This window comes from Ranitomeya variabilis, chromosome 7 (assembly GCF_051348905.1).
Source record: "Ranitomeya variabilis isolate aRanVar5 chromosome 7, aRanVar5.hap1, whole genome shotgun sequence".
Lineage (NCBI taxonomy): Eukaryota > Metazoa > Chordata > Amphibia > Anura > Dendrobatidae > Ranitomeya > Ranitomeya variabilis.
Window position 1 is genome coordinate 249,765,143 of NC_135238.1, and position 18,280 is coordinate 249,783,422.

Below are 18,280 nucleotides of genomic sequence, written 5' to 3' on the forward strand. Positions count from 1 at the left end.
TAATCCAATAAAAACCACTTTTTATTAATAATCAGTAAAATTACACAAATAGAAGACCAAACAGTATATGGTGAGACCAGTAGATGGAAAATATGCCTAAAGCAACATAAAAGAAACTAGTCACCCGGGAACTTAACGTCCCCAGTGGTGATCCGGAATCAGCCCGTACAGGTAGAGGGGCATATAGTATAGCGCAGGATCAGTGCACAAAAGATATCAGATAGTCACAGTGTCTGTAACCTAGTATAACCGGGAATATCCAGCAGTACCGTGGCTATAACTAGGGAAGAAGCACTGAAATAAAACATATCACCTGCTATGAAGAGTCCGGTGCAGCACAGGGGACGTCAGATCACCCCGACGCGCGTTTCGGCACGTGTACCTTCTTCAGGGGGCGCTTAATGGTAAGTGGGCTAAATGAACAGTTTTATATATGACCCATTAATGAAAAAAAGATGTTCAGCTGTGCGGCGCTGCCATCATCTGTCCAGCAACAGATCAGCCGGCGACCGGAAGTACGCGGGGCCCCGCGCAAACCGGAAGTACGGGATCAGCAGCCAGAACAGATCTGAGGCAGCATGTGCATGCGCAGATGGATCTGTAATAGACGGCGGCCATGTTTAAAGAGGGTAAATAACAGGGCAAAGACGCAAGAACGAAATACAGGCAAATGCATATATTGAATCAAAGGTACGTGTATAAAAAAGCCTTTAAACATACAGGCAGTACCTGGGGAAGATAAATATGAGCCACAACTAGCCCTAACAAGGGGAATCTAGAGCACCCATAAAAATATAGGCTCATAAGGTGACCGCAACAATCATACTGTCATCTCGTGCTAGTATAGAATGGCAATGGACAGTCTACAAAGGATACTATACAATATCCCAAATGGAGTCTATGGCCACAATAAATTACAAATAATTACACCAATACAGATAGTACATACATAAATAACGGGAAGTCCCATATACAACATACTGGTATAACATGTTAGTGAAAATAGCAGCAATAGATACTTAAATTACACATAGACATACCAGTATAGATACCAAGTACATAAAAAAGGGGAATTCCATATACAAAATATCAAAGAATATGGTAAAAAATAAATCCCATAGGGAACAAAGTCCAGATTAAATAGCCATATGATAGGCAGTCATGTCCAAAAGATGCAGGCAGCGTCCGAACCTTCATGCAGGGCTAGACAATCCCCTTCTTGCTTCACCTCTCATTCCTTCATAGTTTAGCCATTTAGATGCAGGCAGCCAACAATCGATATATAACAAATATAGGTCCTATATAGCAAAAACATGAAAGTATAGAAAATTAAAACCACAATAAAAACATCATGATGCGGAGAGACAGATCTAGGCACAGCAGCGTGACGACTACAGAAAAGGGGCATAGCTTATGTTTTCGTTTAAGCCGAATGGGTGTACCGTATTAAGCAACCAAATCCTTCGCGTCTCTAATTGACCGAGACGTTTGAATGTATTACCACCACGAATATTGACATTTAGCATGTCAATACCACGGACTCTCAATAAGGACCCATCACAATTGTGGAAAGTAGAGAAATGTCTTGGAATAGTTTTCAATAGGGATTTATCAGTCTGGGTAGCAGCCGCCTCAATCCCCAGAACGTGCTCCCTAATCCTAACTTTCAAGAGCCTAGTGGTCATCCCGACGTATATCAGTCCGCACGGGCAGGTAGCATAATAAATAACAAATCTGGAGGTGCATGTAATGCGCCTCCTGATAATAACAACGTCCACATGGGCCCGAGCCCGTTGGGACTGGTATATCGTCCAAGAATGTTCTAGGTCCCTATCCAATATAGTGACTCTTTGTTAGAAGATCCCTCAGGTTCCTTGCCCGTCTAGGATGGGCCAGGCTTTAGTAAGTGCAGATCTCACTCTATCAGCCTGGGGATTAAATGTCGTAATGAACCGAAGTTGGTTACCACCATTGGCTCTACCCTCATCCTGAGGTTTATATTGCAGACAATTACGAGTAGAATACTTAGCCCTATGATAGGCTTTTTTGATGTTACGCCTGCTATATCCCCGTTCAGCAAACCGTGCTGATAACTCCATGGCACGTTTCTCAAAATCACGTTCCGTTGAGCAGATCCTCCGTAAACGGAGGAACTGACCGACGGGTATAGCAGATACCATGTGTCGGGGATGACAGGATGAGGCAGTTCCTCCGTTTACGGAGGATCTGCTCAACGGAACGTGATTTTGAGAAACGTGCCATGGAGTTATCAGCACGGCTTGCTGAACGGGGATATAGCAGGCGTAACATCAAAAAAGCCTATCATAGGGCTAAGTATTCTACTCGTAATTGTCTGCTATATAAACCTCAGGATGAGGGTAGAGCCAATGGTGGTAACCAACTTTGGTTCATTACGACATTTAATCCCCAGGCTGATAGAGTGAGATCTGCACTTACTAAAGCCTGGCCCATCCTACAAACCGACCCTATAATTAATAAGTTTCTCCCTAAGAGACCCCTTCTCACATTTAGACGGGCAAGGAACCTGAGGGATCTTCTAACAAAGAGTCACTATATTGGACAGGGACCTAGAACATTCTTGGACGATATACCAGTCCCAACGGGCTCGGGCCCATGTGGACGTTGTGTCGCTTGTCCCAATATGGATAGATGTGGCAATTTTCAAAATTCAAGTGGTTCCAAGGAATATATTATCAGGAGGCGCATTACATGCACCTCCAGATTTGTTATTTATTATGCTACCTGCCCGTGCGGACTGATATACGTCGGGATGACCACTAGACTCTTGAAAGTTAGGATTAGGGAGCACGTTCTGGGGATTGAGGCGGCTGCTACCCAGACTGATAAATCCCTATTGAAAACTATTCCAAGACATTTCTCTACTTTCCACAATTGTGATGGGTCCTTATTGAGAGTCCGTGGTATTGACATGCTAAATGTCAATATTCGTGGTGGTAATACGTTCAAACGTCTCAGTCAATTAGAGACGCGATGGATTTGGTTGCTTAATACGGTACACCCATTCGGCTTAAACGAAAACATAAGCTATGCCCCTTTTCTGTAGTCGTCACGCTGCTGTGCCTAGATCTGTCTCTCCGCATCATGATGTTTTTATTGTGGTTTTAATTTTCTATACTTTCATGTTTTTGCTATATAGGACCTATATTTGTTATATATCGATTGTTGGCTGCCTGCATCTAAATGGCTAAACTATGAAGGAATGAGAGGTGAAGCAAGAAGGGGATTGTCTAGCCCTGCATGAAGGTTCGGACGCTGCCTGCATCTTTTGGACATGACTGCCTATCATATGGCTATTTAATCTGGACTTTGTTCCCTATGGGATTTATTTTTTACCATATTCTTTGATATTTTGTATATGGAATTCCCCTTTTTTATGTACTTGGTATCTATACTGGTATGTCTATGTGTAATTTAAGTATCTATTGCTGCTATTTTCACTAACATGTTATACCAGTATGTTGTATATGGGACTTCCCGTTATTTATGTATGTACTATCTGTATTGGTGTAATTATTTGTAATTTATTGTGGCCATAGACTCCATTTGGGATATTGTATAGTATCCTTTGTAGACTGTCCATTGCCATTCTATACTAGCACGAGATGACAGTATGATTGTTGCGGTCACCTTATGAGCCTATATTTTTATGGGTGCTCTAGATTCCCCTTGTTAGGGCTAGTTGTGGCTCATATTTATCTTCCCCAGGTACTGCCTGTATGTTTAAAGGCTTTTTTATACACGTACCTTTGATTCAATATATGCATTTGCCTGTATTTCGTTCTTGCGTCTTTGCCCTTTTATTTACCCTCTTTAAACATGGCCGCCGTCTATTACAGATCCATCTGCGCATGCACATGCTGCCTCAGATCTGTTCCGGCTGCTGATCCCGTACTTCCGGTTTGCGCGGGGCCCCGCGTACTTCCGGTCGCCGGCTGATCTGTTGCTGGACAGATGATGGCAGCGCCGCACAGCTGAACATCTTTTTTTCATTAATGGGTCATATATAAAACTGTTCATTTAGACCACTTACCATTAAGCGCCCCCTGAAGAAGGTACACGTGCCGAAACGCGCGTCGGGGTGATCTGACATCCCCTGTGCTGCACCGGACTCTTCATAGCAGGTGATATGTTTTATTTCAGTGCTTCTTCCCTAGTTATAGCCACGGTACTGCTGGATATTCCCGGTTATACTAGGTTACAGACACTGTGACTATCTGATATCTTTTGTGCACTGATCCTGCGCTATACTATATGCCCCTCTACCTGTACGGGCTGATTCCGGATCACCACTGGGGACATTAGTTCCCGGGTGACTAGTTTCTTTTATGTTGCTTTAGGCATATTTTCCATCTACTGGTCTCACCATATACTGTTTGGTCTTCTATTTGTGTAATTTTACTGATTATTAATAAAAAGTGGTTTTTATTGGATTATGACTGCATTCTTTTTGCTCCTAGTTTTCTATCTATTGAAGCCTACAGTAGGCCCTGACATTTGCTCAAAACAGGAACAAACTCACAGTTATGTTGGGGACTCAGATCCAGTCCCAGGGGGCCCCCAACAGTCTATTACGGTGGTGCGCACAGCTCTCTGCCAGCTCCGTGAAACGTGGTCTTCTTTTTGCTTTTGGGTCCTGGAGGTGCTCCTGGAAACTGTAAACACCTTTCTCGGTATCTTCGTAGCTTCTCAAACTAGCACAGAACAGCCACCTTTGCTGCACCCGAAGAATCTGTCCAATTTCACGATTCCCTCTGTCCCAGGCTGTGGGACCTCTTTTACAGGTACAAGCTTAGCACCGACGTTCTCTACAGCAGCTTCTGATCTGCTCACACACTCCCAAGGCTCAACACCTCTCCCTAGCACGCACAGGGCAGTTCATTTTACACAGTCTATTGCAGGGGGAAGCAGAACATTCCATCACACCAGACAAGGGGGTGCTGTCTCTTAAAGTGGCAGCGTGTTCCTACTGTCCATAACAGCACCACCCCCCTACACATACATTACATTACTGATCCTGAGTTACATCCTGTATTATACCGTAGAGCTGCACTCACTATGATGCTGGTGCAGTCACTGTGTACATACATTACCTATCCTGAGTTACATCCTGTATTATACTCCAGAGCTGCACTCACTATTCTGCTGGTGCAGTCACTGTGTACATACATTACTGATCCTGAGTTACCTCCTGTATTATACCCCAGAGCTGCACTCACTATTCTGCTGGTGCAGTCACTGTGTACATAAATTACATTACTGATCCTGAGTTACATCCAGTATTATACTCCAGAGCTGCATTCACTATTCTGCTGGTGCAGTCACTGTGTACATACATTACTGATCCTGTTACATCCTGTATTATACTCCAGAGGTGCGCCTGGAGGAGTACTGAGAGATTCTTCCTCCGTAGCGCAGTCCAATAGGGGGAGGTGTCACAATAATGTAAAAATGTCATATTGTAAGTTTAGAAAGTAGTGAAAAGCTAGCACTCAATCAATGAAGTTCACGGTGCCAGTGAACGGGATATTGAATCCCACACGTCATCAAATTCAAAAAATCACTGCACTCGTATGGTTTTCAAATGCATAATTCCAAAAGTTTATTAGATTTGTATCAGAGGAAAAAGGTACTTGGCGAATTCGCCAAGTACCTTTTTCCTGTGATACAAATCTAATAAACTTTTGGAATTATGCATTTGAAAACCATACGAGTGCAGTGATTTTTTGAATTTGATATTGTAAGTTTAGTTTCACAAGGTTACATGGCGTTCCAGACACACACTGCAGATTCGACCCCCCCTTCTCCCCCTCTGCATTCGCTCATACAAAGACAAAGCCCTATGGTAGGCACTCTGTGCAACTTGATACCAATGTGTGAGCAGTTTATGGCTTTTAGCTGTGGCAGACAAATCTCCCTAAAACTACTCATTCCCTCCTCCCAACCAATACCAGCTCAAACTGGTATAGCCCCTTCCAAACTGCATGACATCCTTTGTTCTATTAACATGATATATATGGGCACGACTGTACGTGTGAAGGATCCTTTCAGGTGGCTGAGCTGTCCTGTGTGATGCCTGACTGTACGTGTGAAGGGTCCTTCCAGGTGGCTGAGCTGTCCTGTGTGATGTTTGACTTTCCTGTGAGGGGTCCTTTACTTTCATAATTGTTTTCACGATGACCTATGTGATTGTACCTCCGAGTCATGTGCACACTTCTCGGCCCATGACCTGCGCCTGCAAGGGTTAATTTATCTCCTCACTCAATCCAGCTCTCACCCTGTTTTAGGCTATAAACTGAGCATCAATCACACCCGACTTTCTCAACACACCCTGATTACCCCACGCTGCCACCTCTCATCAAACACATGGGGTGATGAGTCCCCAGAATCTTTGTCACTGTTAGACAATTGTCACGATTCCTCACCTCTGCCACCAATATGTCACGGATGCACAGCGTGACCGTCACCCCTACTTCACGGATCGGGGTGACTTTAGGCCAACAGACGGCTATCACCTGTGCAGGGGGCTTATCTTAGTTATCCCTCCACTGCTACAATGTGATGAAAAAACACACACGAGGCTATTGACCTCTTAGTTTACATTAGGGGCTTATTTTAGGTATCCCACTGCTCTTCAATATACCACGAACTGCAGGGATTTGTGTATATCCCACTTACAGTTCCACTTGAAACCTGCAGCTCTCTGGCGCCCCCCCTTACCCTCAGGTCAGATTAGGTACTGCACCTAGGATAATTAGTCCCAGAAAGGCTGCCTGCTATGTACTGGCTATTGGGCACGCTGCAGCGAGGCGATTTAACTACTCCCGCTCAGGCAGGAACAATAATTATCAATGTCGCCGTCACTACAATGACTCCCAAAGGCACAGTGCACGATATTGCTGCCACCAGCTTCGATTAAACGTGTCCAAAGCTAACCCGAAACAGTAGCGTAATTCCCTTCAGAAGACTTAGGGTACGTTTTAGAACAGGAAGAACGAATCTAGTATATTAAATATTATACTCCATAAGAGGTTTAAGGCAGTGTTTATAAACAGTTATATAAAGATGTTACAATATGAGACAATTGTAAATATGCACAAGGTAATTATAAAAAAAAAACAGGGGTTAAAGGAGAAAATCAACACTTACATGTGTTCAGAGCATTGCAGGCAACCAGGCTAGTGGGCGGAGTTCCCAAATGTCCCAATTCATCAGGGTCCTGGAGTAAGATCAGGCTCACACAGACTACAGCAGACAGACTCTGAGGGCTGGGTAAGTGGAGTCACTTAAATAACCACAGCCTGTGACATCACCAAAATGGTTGAGTTAAGATCGCCCTCCTCTTTCTTCAGTCTTAGTAAATTCAGCCTAAATTTGTCTAATCCCTATAACTCCGCTACAGTACATGTCATAGTCATAACAAACCCAGCATTCATCTCGTATTAACGTTGGCATTCTAATGAGATCAAATATGTCCTATTTGTGATGCATAATTACAGAGAAATCCCTACTTTTTACCTGATGGAGTTAGGAGTTGCTCCTTACAGGGGTTGATAGATCCGCCAATGGACTATAACAATATGTATTTATTATTTTCTTATCCTAAACCATCGGCCCAATATCTTACAATATTAGAACAAAGACCCTCATGGATTCTGGAGCCTTCTAATCCAGTTCTAGCTGGAGGAGAGTTTGAGCCTAACCAAGCGATCGTAAAAATTCCTTTCTTCAATAAAACTTCCCCACATACATTGACAAGGCAAGCTCTTGCATGAGTGAAAGGGAAGGGGGGGGTTTAGCCCACAGCCTGGGCTAACAGGAGAAACTAAACTTATATGATATTTCATACAATATCGTGACACCTCCCCCTTTTGGTGTGTGATACGGAGGCAGAACCTCTCAGTATGCCTCCATGTGCACCTCAGCAGGTTAACCCTGGCGGGACAACCCATCTGCATTGCCATGCTCCCTGCACATTTTGTGCTTGATGGTAAAGTCGTACTGCTGGAGGGCAAGGCTCCAGAGTAACAACCTTCCGTTGGTTCCACACATGGCTTGTAGCCAGCGCAGAGGGAGGTGGTCCGTCACCACAGTGAAGGTGTGCCAGTACAGGTAGGACTGCAACCATTGCATGGCCCAGACTATGGCCAGGCACTCCTTCTCGATGGTGGAGTAGGTCACTTTCCTCGGCAGAAGCTTCCGGCACAGGTACAACACGGGGTGCTCGTGGTTCCCCGAGTCGACCTGGCTGAGCACAGCACCAAGGCCATACTCGCTGGTGTCTGTCTGCACCAAGAACTGTCGACTGCTTTCAACACAGGAGCGTTGCACAGGGCTATTTTCAATGCCTGGAAGGCCCCCTCACAGCCGTCGGTCCAGTTGACTATGTGGGGTAGCTTCTTCCTGGTGAGGTCCATCAAGGGTTTTGCTAGGCTACTATAGTTCTGTACGAAGCGCCTATAGTACCCTGCAGTGCCCAGGAAGGACATCACCTGTTTCTTGGTCCTGGGGTGGGCCAAGACGCGATTGCGTCCACTTTCCCAGGCTCTAACTTTATGCACTTCCCACCTACCCGGTGCCCCAGGTAATGGACCTCTCTCATGCCCATCTGGCACTTCCCGGCTTGATGGTCAGACCGGTTTGGTGAAATCGCCTGAGCACCTCCTGAAGATGCTGCAGGTGTTCATCCCCGGAGGAACTGTAGATGGCAATGTCATCCAGGTACGCCACCGCGTACTTCTCCAGTCCCTGAAGCAGGTGATTGACCATCCGCTGGAAAGTCGCATGGGCATTCTTCATGCTGAAGGGCATGACCGTGGACTCGTACGGTCCGAAGGGTGTGATAAAGGCAGACTTCTTCTGCGCCTCGGGCTCAGGGGAATCTGCCAGTATCCTTGACTCAGATCCATTATGGTCAGATATTTTGCGCCAGCTAACCACTAAAGCAGCTCCTCGATGTGTGGCATTGGGTGCGCATCAGGGGCTGTGATGGCATTGAGCCCACTGTAGTCCACGCAGAATCGGGTGGTCCTATCCTTCTTTGGCATGAGAACTAAAGGTGAGGCCAACGCGCTCTTTGCCGTTGAATCACCCCCAGCTGTAACATCGATCTCCTGGCGCATAACCTGCTGAATCTCGTTGGAGATCCGATAGGGTGTTCGCCGTAGAGGGGCATGATTCCAGTGTCCACCTCATGGACCACTAACATCGTCCTTCCAGGTCAGTTGGAGAACATGGCCCGGAAGTGGTCCAGCGTGGTCCGCAACTGCGACCGCTGGAGTTCTGTTAAAAAGGCGCTTCCACATCCTCGATGGACCCACCGGCCTTGGCTTGGGCCAGCATGTCCAGGAGGGGGTCTTCCTCCCCATCTTTGGGCAGGCTGCAGACCAGTAGGACGTAGGCTTCACGCTCGTGATGAGCCTTTATCATGTTGAAGTGAAAGGCCTTTCTCCTACCCCGAGTGTTATGGACCTGGTGGTTAGGAGCACCCGAAGTGACCTGATGGTTAAAACAGAAAACCTGGGACAAGCTCTGAGGAGGTGGTAACTCTACTGACCGCAATCCCTAATCCTATCACACACACTAGAAATAGCCGTGGAGCGTACCTAACTCTCCCTAGACGCCTCTTCACAGCCTAAGAGCTAACTACCCCTAAAGATAGAAATAGCAGCCTACCTTGCCTCAGAGAAATTCCCCAAAGCAAAGGTAGCCCCCCACAAATATTAACTGTGAGTTAAGAGGGAAGTGACAAACACAGGAATGAAACAGATTTTAGCAAAGGAGGCCGAATCTTCACTAGATAGACAGAGGATAGGAAAGGGAACTATGCAGTCAGTATAAAAAACTACAAAAACCACGCAGAGTGTGCAAAAAGACCTCCACACCGACTCACGGTGTGGAGGTGCAGCTCTGCACCCCCAGAGCTTCCAGCTAGCAAGGAAATATCATAATAGCAGGCTGGACTGAAACATAGCATGTACTGAAAAATATATTCAAAACCCGATTAACAGCAAATGACTAGCAAGGACTTAGCTTCTGCTGGAGTAGACAGGTCATCTGAGAAATCCAAGAGAGATCTGAACCAGTACTGAGACATTGACAGCTGGCATGAACTAACGACCTGGGCAGAGTTAAATAGGGAAGCCAGCAGCAGCAATAAACGAGGGAGCTGAGAAAGCCAACCTCAAAGATCAGCAGTTCCACTCAAAGCCACCAGAGGGTGCCCAAGGACAGAACTCACCAAAGTACCATTCACGACCACAGGAGGGAGCCCGAGAACGGAATTCACAACACCCGAGCGTGGTAAAGCGTGACCACGTAGGTGACTGGGTTGAGCTGTTGGTGGACGTACGGGCCTTCCCAGGCTGCCTGAAGCCTATCCTTTGGTACGGGGACCAGCACCCACACCTTTTGACCCACGTGGTAGGTCCGCTCCCGGACGTTCTGCTCATACCAGTGCTTCTGATCAGACTGAGCCTGCATCATGTTGTCATGAACAAACTGCATCAAGGTCTGCATTTTGCCACGGAAGCGCATGACATACTACACTATGGGACACTTCAGAAGGGTTCGGCTCTTCCCAGGATTCCCTTACCAACCCAAGGGATCCCCGGACTCGCCTGCCGTACAGGAGCACGAAGGGGGAGACCCCCGTTGAGGCCTTCGGAACCTCTCGGTAAGCGAAAAGCAGGTGTGTGAGGCACCGCTACCAGTCGCGTCCTTGTGTCTCAACCAGCATGCGTAGCATCTGTTTGAGGTGTAGCATAGCGCCTACTACGTGTCTTGGGGACACTCGCTTGGCATGGGATTAAAGCACTCGGGCATGGTTTTCTATCAAAACACAGTCTTTTAGGTTTATTTTACACAACATAAACCACATCCACAGGAACTTAGTAACAGCTTGAACAGTATCTGGACATATTCAACTTTACCACAGTTCGTCTCTGACCCCGGTCATTATTATACACGGTTTTCAGACCGTTACCCGTTGGCAACCTTCACGGGTTCCTGGACACCTCTTGGCCTCTGAGGTGCCCATACACAATGTCTCTCACTCTGACCCCGGTCAGTACAATACACAAATCTCCATTCGTTACCTGTTGGTGCCGCACAGGTTCTCGGATACCTCTCTCCACCAGAGGCATCCTTCAGACGTTCACACTCAGACTTTCCTTTTCTCTGACCCCGGTCAGTAATATACACGAATCTCCATTCGTTTCCTGCCATTGCTGCACAGGTTCTCGGATACCTCTCTCCACTAGAGGCATCCTTCCGACATTCTCACACTGACCCCGGTCAGTACAAACACGGATCTCTATCTGTTCCAGAGTCTGGTCTGTGGAGGTCCAGAGCCCCCGCATGTGCTTTTCAGGGAGCCGCCACTCCCAACACATGGGGCTCTCTCCAGGACCTTCCAGCACAAAACCACTCAGATCCACACTCAGAGCCCATGTGACCAAAACCTCAGTCACATTATATGCTACTAACCACTCCCCTAGATGTGAGTGTGTTATGCCAATCTCCCTAGCTAAACAACACACACAATTCACTTGTCATCATCATCATCCTTGCTTCAGATTGGCCGTGCAGAGTGTCTCCCTCTGCGACACACACACCGGCCATTCACCATAATGCCGGACTTTGACTCACCACCACACTTATATCTGTGATTATCATGCATTCCTATGGCCTCCATACGCCTCTATGCACATCCCAAGGAGCATACACAGCGCCCCCTAGCTGCCACAGGGGTCACTATACTACAGAGGGTACCATTGAAGCGTTCACACAAGCCATTGGTCTGTGGGTGATATGAACTCGATACCAGGTGCTTCACCTGCATTCTCTTACAGAGAGCCTCCATTAGGCGAGACATGAATTGGGTCCCTTGATCGGTAAGCATCTCCCTGGAAAATCCTACCCGTGAAAAGATAGCCCAGTCCATCCGCCACCTTATCTGCCCTAGTTGAGGACAGAGTCACTGCCACTGGGTACAGGGTAGCGTAATCTACCACAGTGAGGAGGTATTGCTTTCCAGAGCTGCTGGGGACGGCCAGCGGGCCCACAATGTCCACCGCGATCCTCTGGAAAGGCTCCTCTATCACTGGCAAAGGGATCAAGGGAGCCTTAAGGATGTGTGCACACGTTGCGGAATGGGGTGCAGAATTTTCTGCGCAAAATCCGCATCTCCTGGCAGAATCCGCAGGTGCAGATTTGCCGCGGATTTTCTGCGGAATTGATGTGGATTTTCTGCGTTTTTTACCACTATAATGGAAGAGTGCAGAAACGCTGCAGATCCGCACAAAAGAAGTGACATGCACTTCTTTTAAATCAGCGTTTCCGTGCGGATTTTTCCGCACCATCTGCACAGCTTTTTATTTTCACATTGATTTACATTGTACTGTAAATCACAGTGCGGATCTGCAGCGTTTCTGCGCGGAAAAATCAGCTGCGGATTCGCACTAAATCTGCATTGTGTGCACATAGCCTAAGATCAGGCCCCGCCTTCCCCACTCTTTGAAAGGTGACACAGGAGCGGCAGTAGTTTGTCACATCTGTCCCCATCTTGGGCCAATAGAAGTGTTGAGACAGCCGGGCCTTAGTTTTTCTGATCCCCAATTGTCCAGCTAGCGGGATCTCATGGGCAATCCGCAACAACTCACCCCGGAATTGGTGCGGGACGACCAGCTGTCTTTCCCTCAGCCACTCCTTTTGGGATTTTCCCGGTACTGTCTCTCGATACAATCTCCCTTGTTCCCAGAACACCCTCTCCTTATCTGTCACGGAGGTGGGCGTCTCGGCGAGGTGTCTCAAATTCTCCAAGCTCGCATCTAAGTGCAGAGCGGCCTGGAACTCCTGGCTAGGGGAAGCCAGAAGCGATGTCAGGGTCCCTTCCCCATGGGAACCCTCTGGGACCTGCTCTGGGTCCATCTCTGGTTCAGTCACGCCTGTGACTGAGGAGGGTCCAGAAGGCAGACCGTTATCTGAATTCCGGGCACTCAGACTGCGGGTGACAGCAGCTACGTAGGCTGTCTCCCCGGGGATTTCCACAGACCCATCAGCCGGCGCTGCTATGGGTACTACCTCCCCATCCACCCCCAACATTTCAGGAGCGGTGCTACTTATGGGGCAGTTACTTTCCTCTGTGGTATTGGTAGTTGCACGACATCACCTTCCTCATGGTTCCCATGCATCTCCCCATTTCCCTTAGCACCATCGCTTGCTCCTGTTAGGGGTTCCTCAGCCATCCCACCCCGCGGAGTGACGTGGCTGAGCCCTCCTGCACCTGTGAACACATCATCCTTAGAAAATAAATGGCTATCAGGTAAAACATGCATATTTTCATCATCAGCATTATTGGTATTACCCTCGGCATTTTCAGAAAAATGATTATCAGGTACATCATTAACAGGTAAAGCATTGTCAGGTAACACATGCAATTTCCCATCGCTATCATCAACATTCGATCGGGGAGGGGAGTCCGGGACATAATATGCAACCATCCGCCCCAAATTAGTCCCCAATAAAATATCAGTGGGCAAGTTATCGGACAGCCCCACTTCCTTCACCCCACTCCCGGCTCCCCAATCTATATACACCCGGGTCATTGGCAGGGGACAGCTGATGGCCCCAATCCCGATGACAGTCAGGGTATGTGCACACGTCAGGATTTCTTACAGAAATTTCCTGAAGAAAACCAGAAATTTTCTGCAAGAAATCCGCATTTTTTTCGCGTTTTTTTTAGCATTTTGCAAGCGAAATTAGCTTGCAGAATGCTAAAGTTTTCCAAGCGATCTGTAGCATCGCTTGGAAAACTGACTGACAGGTTGGTCACACTTGTCAAACATAGTGTTTGACAAGTGTGACCAACTTTTTACTATAGATGCTGCCTATGCAGCATCAATAGTAAAAGATAGAATGTTTAAAAATAATAAAAAAAATTAAAAAAATGCTTATACTCACCTGCAGACGGCCGATCTCCTCAGTGGCGTCCGTTCCTATAGATGGTGTGTGTGTGCAGGACCTTCGATGACGTCGCGGTCACGTGAGCGGTCACATGACCGGTCTCGCGACCAATCACAAGACCGCGACGTCATCGCAGGTCCTTCACCACACCATCTATAGGAACGGAAGTGACAGCATGCACCTGAGAGGCGGGAAGACTCCGGGGGCCATCAAAGGTGAGTGTATCACTATTTTTTATTTTAATTCTTTTTTTTTTTACCAATTATATGTTGCCCAGTCCGTGGAGGAGAGTCTCCTCTCCTCCACCCTGGGTACCAACCGCACATAATCTGCTTACTTCCCGCATGGTGTGCACAGCCACATGCGGAAAGTAAGTAGATCAATGCATTCCTAGGTGTGCGGAATCCCCGTAATTCCGCAAATTTAATGAACATGTTGCTTTTTTTTCAGAGATGCGATTTTTTTCGCGGAAAAAAATGCAACATTTGCACAAGAAATGCGGAATACACTGTAAATAATAGGAGTCATATGTAAGCGTGTTTTTCGCGTTTTTTTCACGTTTTTATCACGTTTTTATAGCAAAAAAAGCGAAAAATACTGAACGTGTGCACATGGCCTCAGAGTTTTCCCTGGAATTATCTCTTCAGGGGCTGCCAGTTTGGGTTGGATGAGGGTTCGTTCAGCCCCGGTGTCCTTGAGGCCTGTAGCGACATGGCCCCCCACGGTGATGTGCTGCACGTTGTCACACACCCTCACAACCGCTCCACCCACCAAATGAACTGCTGCATTAGGCCCTGAGGCCTTGGCTGGGGGATTCTTCTGCTTCTCTGGACAGTGGGCGGAGATATGACCAGTCCGCTTGCAGAAAAAACACTGGCGAGGGTCGGTGGTAGGTCTGATGAGGTTGGCAATGGGGACAGGGCCTCTGGTGTGTTGGCTGGCAGGGGTACTGGCGTTTGTTGCAGGCTTACCCCCTCTCCAGCTGTCGGTGACTGGCTTCCGCATTTCCAATCTATGGTTGGACTCATAGGCATCAGCAATCTGTGCTGCTTTCGTCACGTCCTTGGGCTCTCTGTCCATCTCGAACTGCTGCACCTCAGCTGGGCAAAGATATAAGAACTGGTCTTTGATCATCAGGTCCCGCAGCTGTGCAAAGGAGGTCACTGACAGTCCTTGGGTTCACTGATCAAAGTGGGTCCTGAGTCTATGTGCCACATTGCTGTAACTGTGGTGTGGGCCACGTTGGAGGTTCCAGAACTTTCTATGGTAAACCTCAGGTGTAAGCTGGTACTTGGTTATCAGTGCCTGCTTGATGGCCTCATAGTCGTCATCTTGGTCTTGAGGGAGAGCAGCAAACGTCTCCAGAGCTTTGCCTCTTAGCCCTGGGGTCAGGTATCGGGCCCATTGGTTATCCGGCAGCCGATACTGTCTACAGACTTTCTCAAATGCCCACAGAAAAGTGTCCAAGTCTCCATCTTTTTCCATCACAGGAAAGTGCTCTGGCCAGGGTTTAGGGGTCTGAGCACTGTTGGGCTCGCTGCTGGAGTGGGACGATCTCTGCTCCTGGAGTCGGGCTAACTCCAGCTGGTGCTCCCGGTCTGCTTGCTGCTAGATTCTCTCCGCCTCAGCTCGGCTTCGGCCTCCTGCCGGTATTCCTGGATCAGCTGCAAATGTCCATCACGGTCGTCTGCAGGGAGTTGTTCTAAGGCCGCCTGCTGGTTGGGGTCCAATCCGCCCTGGTTGCAAGTAGGGCCAGCATTCAGTGGTTGGACCTCTGCTGAAGCACCACTTTCGCTTGTGCTGGCTTCTGCGGTCACTGGGCTCTGAGAGCGGTCTTGATTGGCTTCCTATTGCACTAGATCCGTGACCAGTTGGTCCTTGCCCGCAAAGCCAATCTGCTGTGACATGCACAAGGCAATAAGAGTGTCCTTGGACTGCTTCTTATAAAAGGTTTCTCCCTGCATAACCATGGTTGCCAAATAAAAAATAGGATAGAAAAATGAAGAGAAGGGAGAGGATAATCTCAAGTACACACTGTTGTCTCAGGACTAGTAAACACTGAGCTTGTTCTCCAAAACTTATTTGCGCAGATTCCTCTCCAGAACTGTGCAAGTTTTTAGTGCTCAAACCCAATCACTAATGCTTTATTATCCCACTGCTCTGCCACCAAAATGTCACGGATCCCGCCGGGATCCCACCACTATGTCACAGTTCATGGGGAAGATATCTTTATCATCCCCACCACTCACACCAATTTGTCACGAACCAGGGTTGTTTGGCTGCCCCTGGTTCCTTCTGAAGGGGATTTATCTTTATCCCACTTCCCTGTTCCGGTTTGGAACTTGCAGCTCTCTGGCGCCCCCCTTACCCTCAGGTCAGTCAGGGTACTGCACCTAGGGTAATTAGTCACCAGAAAAGCTGCCTGCTATGTACTGGCTATGGGGTACACTGCAGCGAGGGCGATATAACTACTCCTAGTCAGTCGGGAACAATAATTATCAATGCCTTCATTACAAGTAAAATGAGATTAAAATTGAAAAGAACACTTACAGGTCGATATGTCATTGTATCATCTTGACTTGCCGTGTGTTGGGGGGAAGGGTGGGCATATATCTAGATGCATAGCACCACTCTGTACAGCAACTGGACCCCGGACAAAAGACACTGCAAGAATGCTGCCTAAGTTATTCCTAGCCCAAAACCCAGACACTCCCCCTGTGGTGACATCACTTAGAGGCTGACACCTCCCCTTTACTTAGAATATGAAAACTATTTTTACGCATATCTCGCTATATGAACCTCGTATAAGAAAGGCATGATGATCAGAATATGCCCCACATCATGGAGATTCTTGTAAGTGTACATACAGAGTAATTACCTGAACCGCTTACGAAGAAATCTGCATTTTTCACTCGTTGCGTTTAGCTGCTAGCACTTTCAATGAGTGATAGATCTATCGATGGACATCCAGATTATATAATTCTTATATCTCTAGCCCAGATTGGTGCCCATATATATCACATTAATAGAACAAAGGATCTCATGCAGTTTGGAAGGTGCTATACCAGTTTGAGCTGGTATTGGTTGGGAGGAGGGAATGAGTAGTTTTAGGGAGATTTGTCTGCCACAGCTAAAAGCCATAAACTGCTCACACATTGGTATCAAGTTGCACAGAGTGCCTACCATAGGGCTTTGTCTTTGTATGAGCGAATGCAGAGGGGGAGAAGGGGGGGTCGAATCTGCAGCATGTGTCTGGAACACCATGTAACCTTCTGAAACTAAACTCACATTATGACATTTTTACATTATCGTGACACCTGGAAGGACCCCTCACACGTACAGTCAGGCATCACAATAGACAGCTCAGTCCCCTGGAAGGACACCTCCCACGTACAGTCAGGCATCACACAGGACAGCTCAGTCCCCTGGAAGGACCCCTCACAGGTACAGTCAGGCATCACACAGGACAGCTCAGCCACCTGGAAGGACCCCTCACACGTACAGTCAGGCATCACACAGGACAGCTCAGCCACCTGGAAGGACCCCTCACACGTACAGTCAGGCATCACACAGGACAGCTAAGCCACCTGGAAGGACCCTGCACACGTACAGTCAGGCATCACACAGGACAGCTCAGCCACCTAGAAGGACCCCTCACACGTACAGTCAGGCATCACACAGGACAGCTCAGCCACCTGGAAGGACCCTGCACACGTACAGTCAGGCATCACACAGGACAGCTCAGCCACCTAGAAGGACCCCGCACACGTACAGTCAGGCATCACACAGGACAGCTCAGCCACCTAGAAGGACCCTGCACACGTACAGTCAGGCATCACACAGGACAGCTCAGCCACCTGGAAGGACCCCTCACACGTACAGTCAGGCATCACACAAGACAGCTCAGCCACCTGGAAGGACCTTGCACACGTACAGTCAGGCATCACACAGGACAGCTCAGTCCCCTGGAAGGACCCCTCACATGTACAGTCAGGCATCACACAGGACAGCTCAGTCCCCTGGAAGGACCCCTCACACGTACAGTCAGGCATCACACAGGACAGCTCAGCCACCTGGAAGGACCCTGCACACGTACAGTCAGGCATCACACAGGACAGCTCAGCCACCTAGAAGGACCCCTCACACGTACAGTCAGGCATCACCCAGGACAGCTCAGCCACCTGGAAGGACCCCTCACACGTACAGTCAGGCATCACACAGGACAGCTAAGCCACCTGGAAGGACCCTGCACACGTACAGTCAGGCATCACACAGG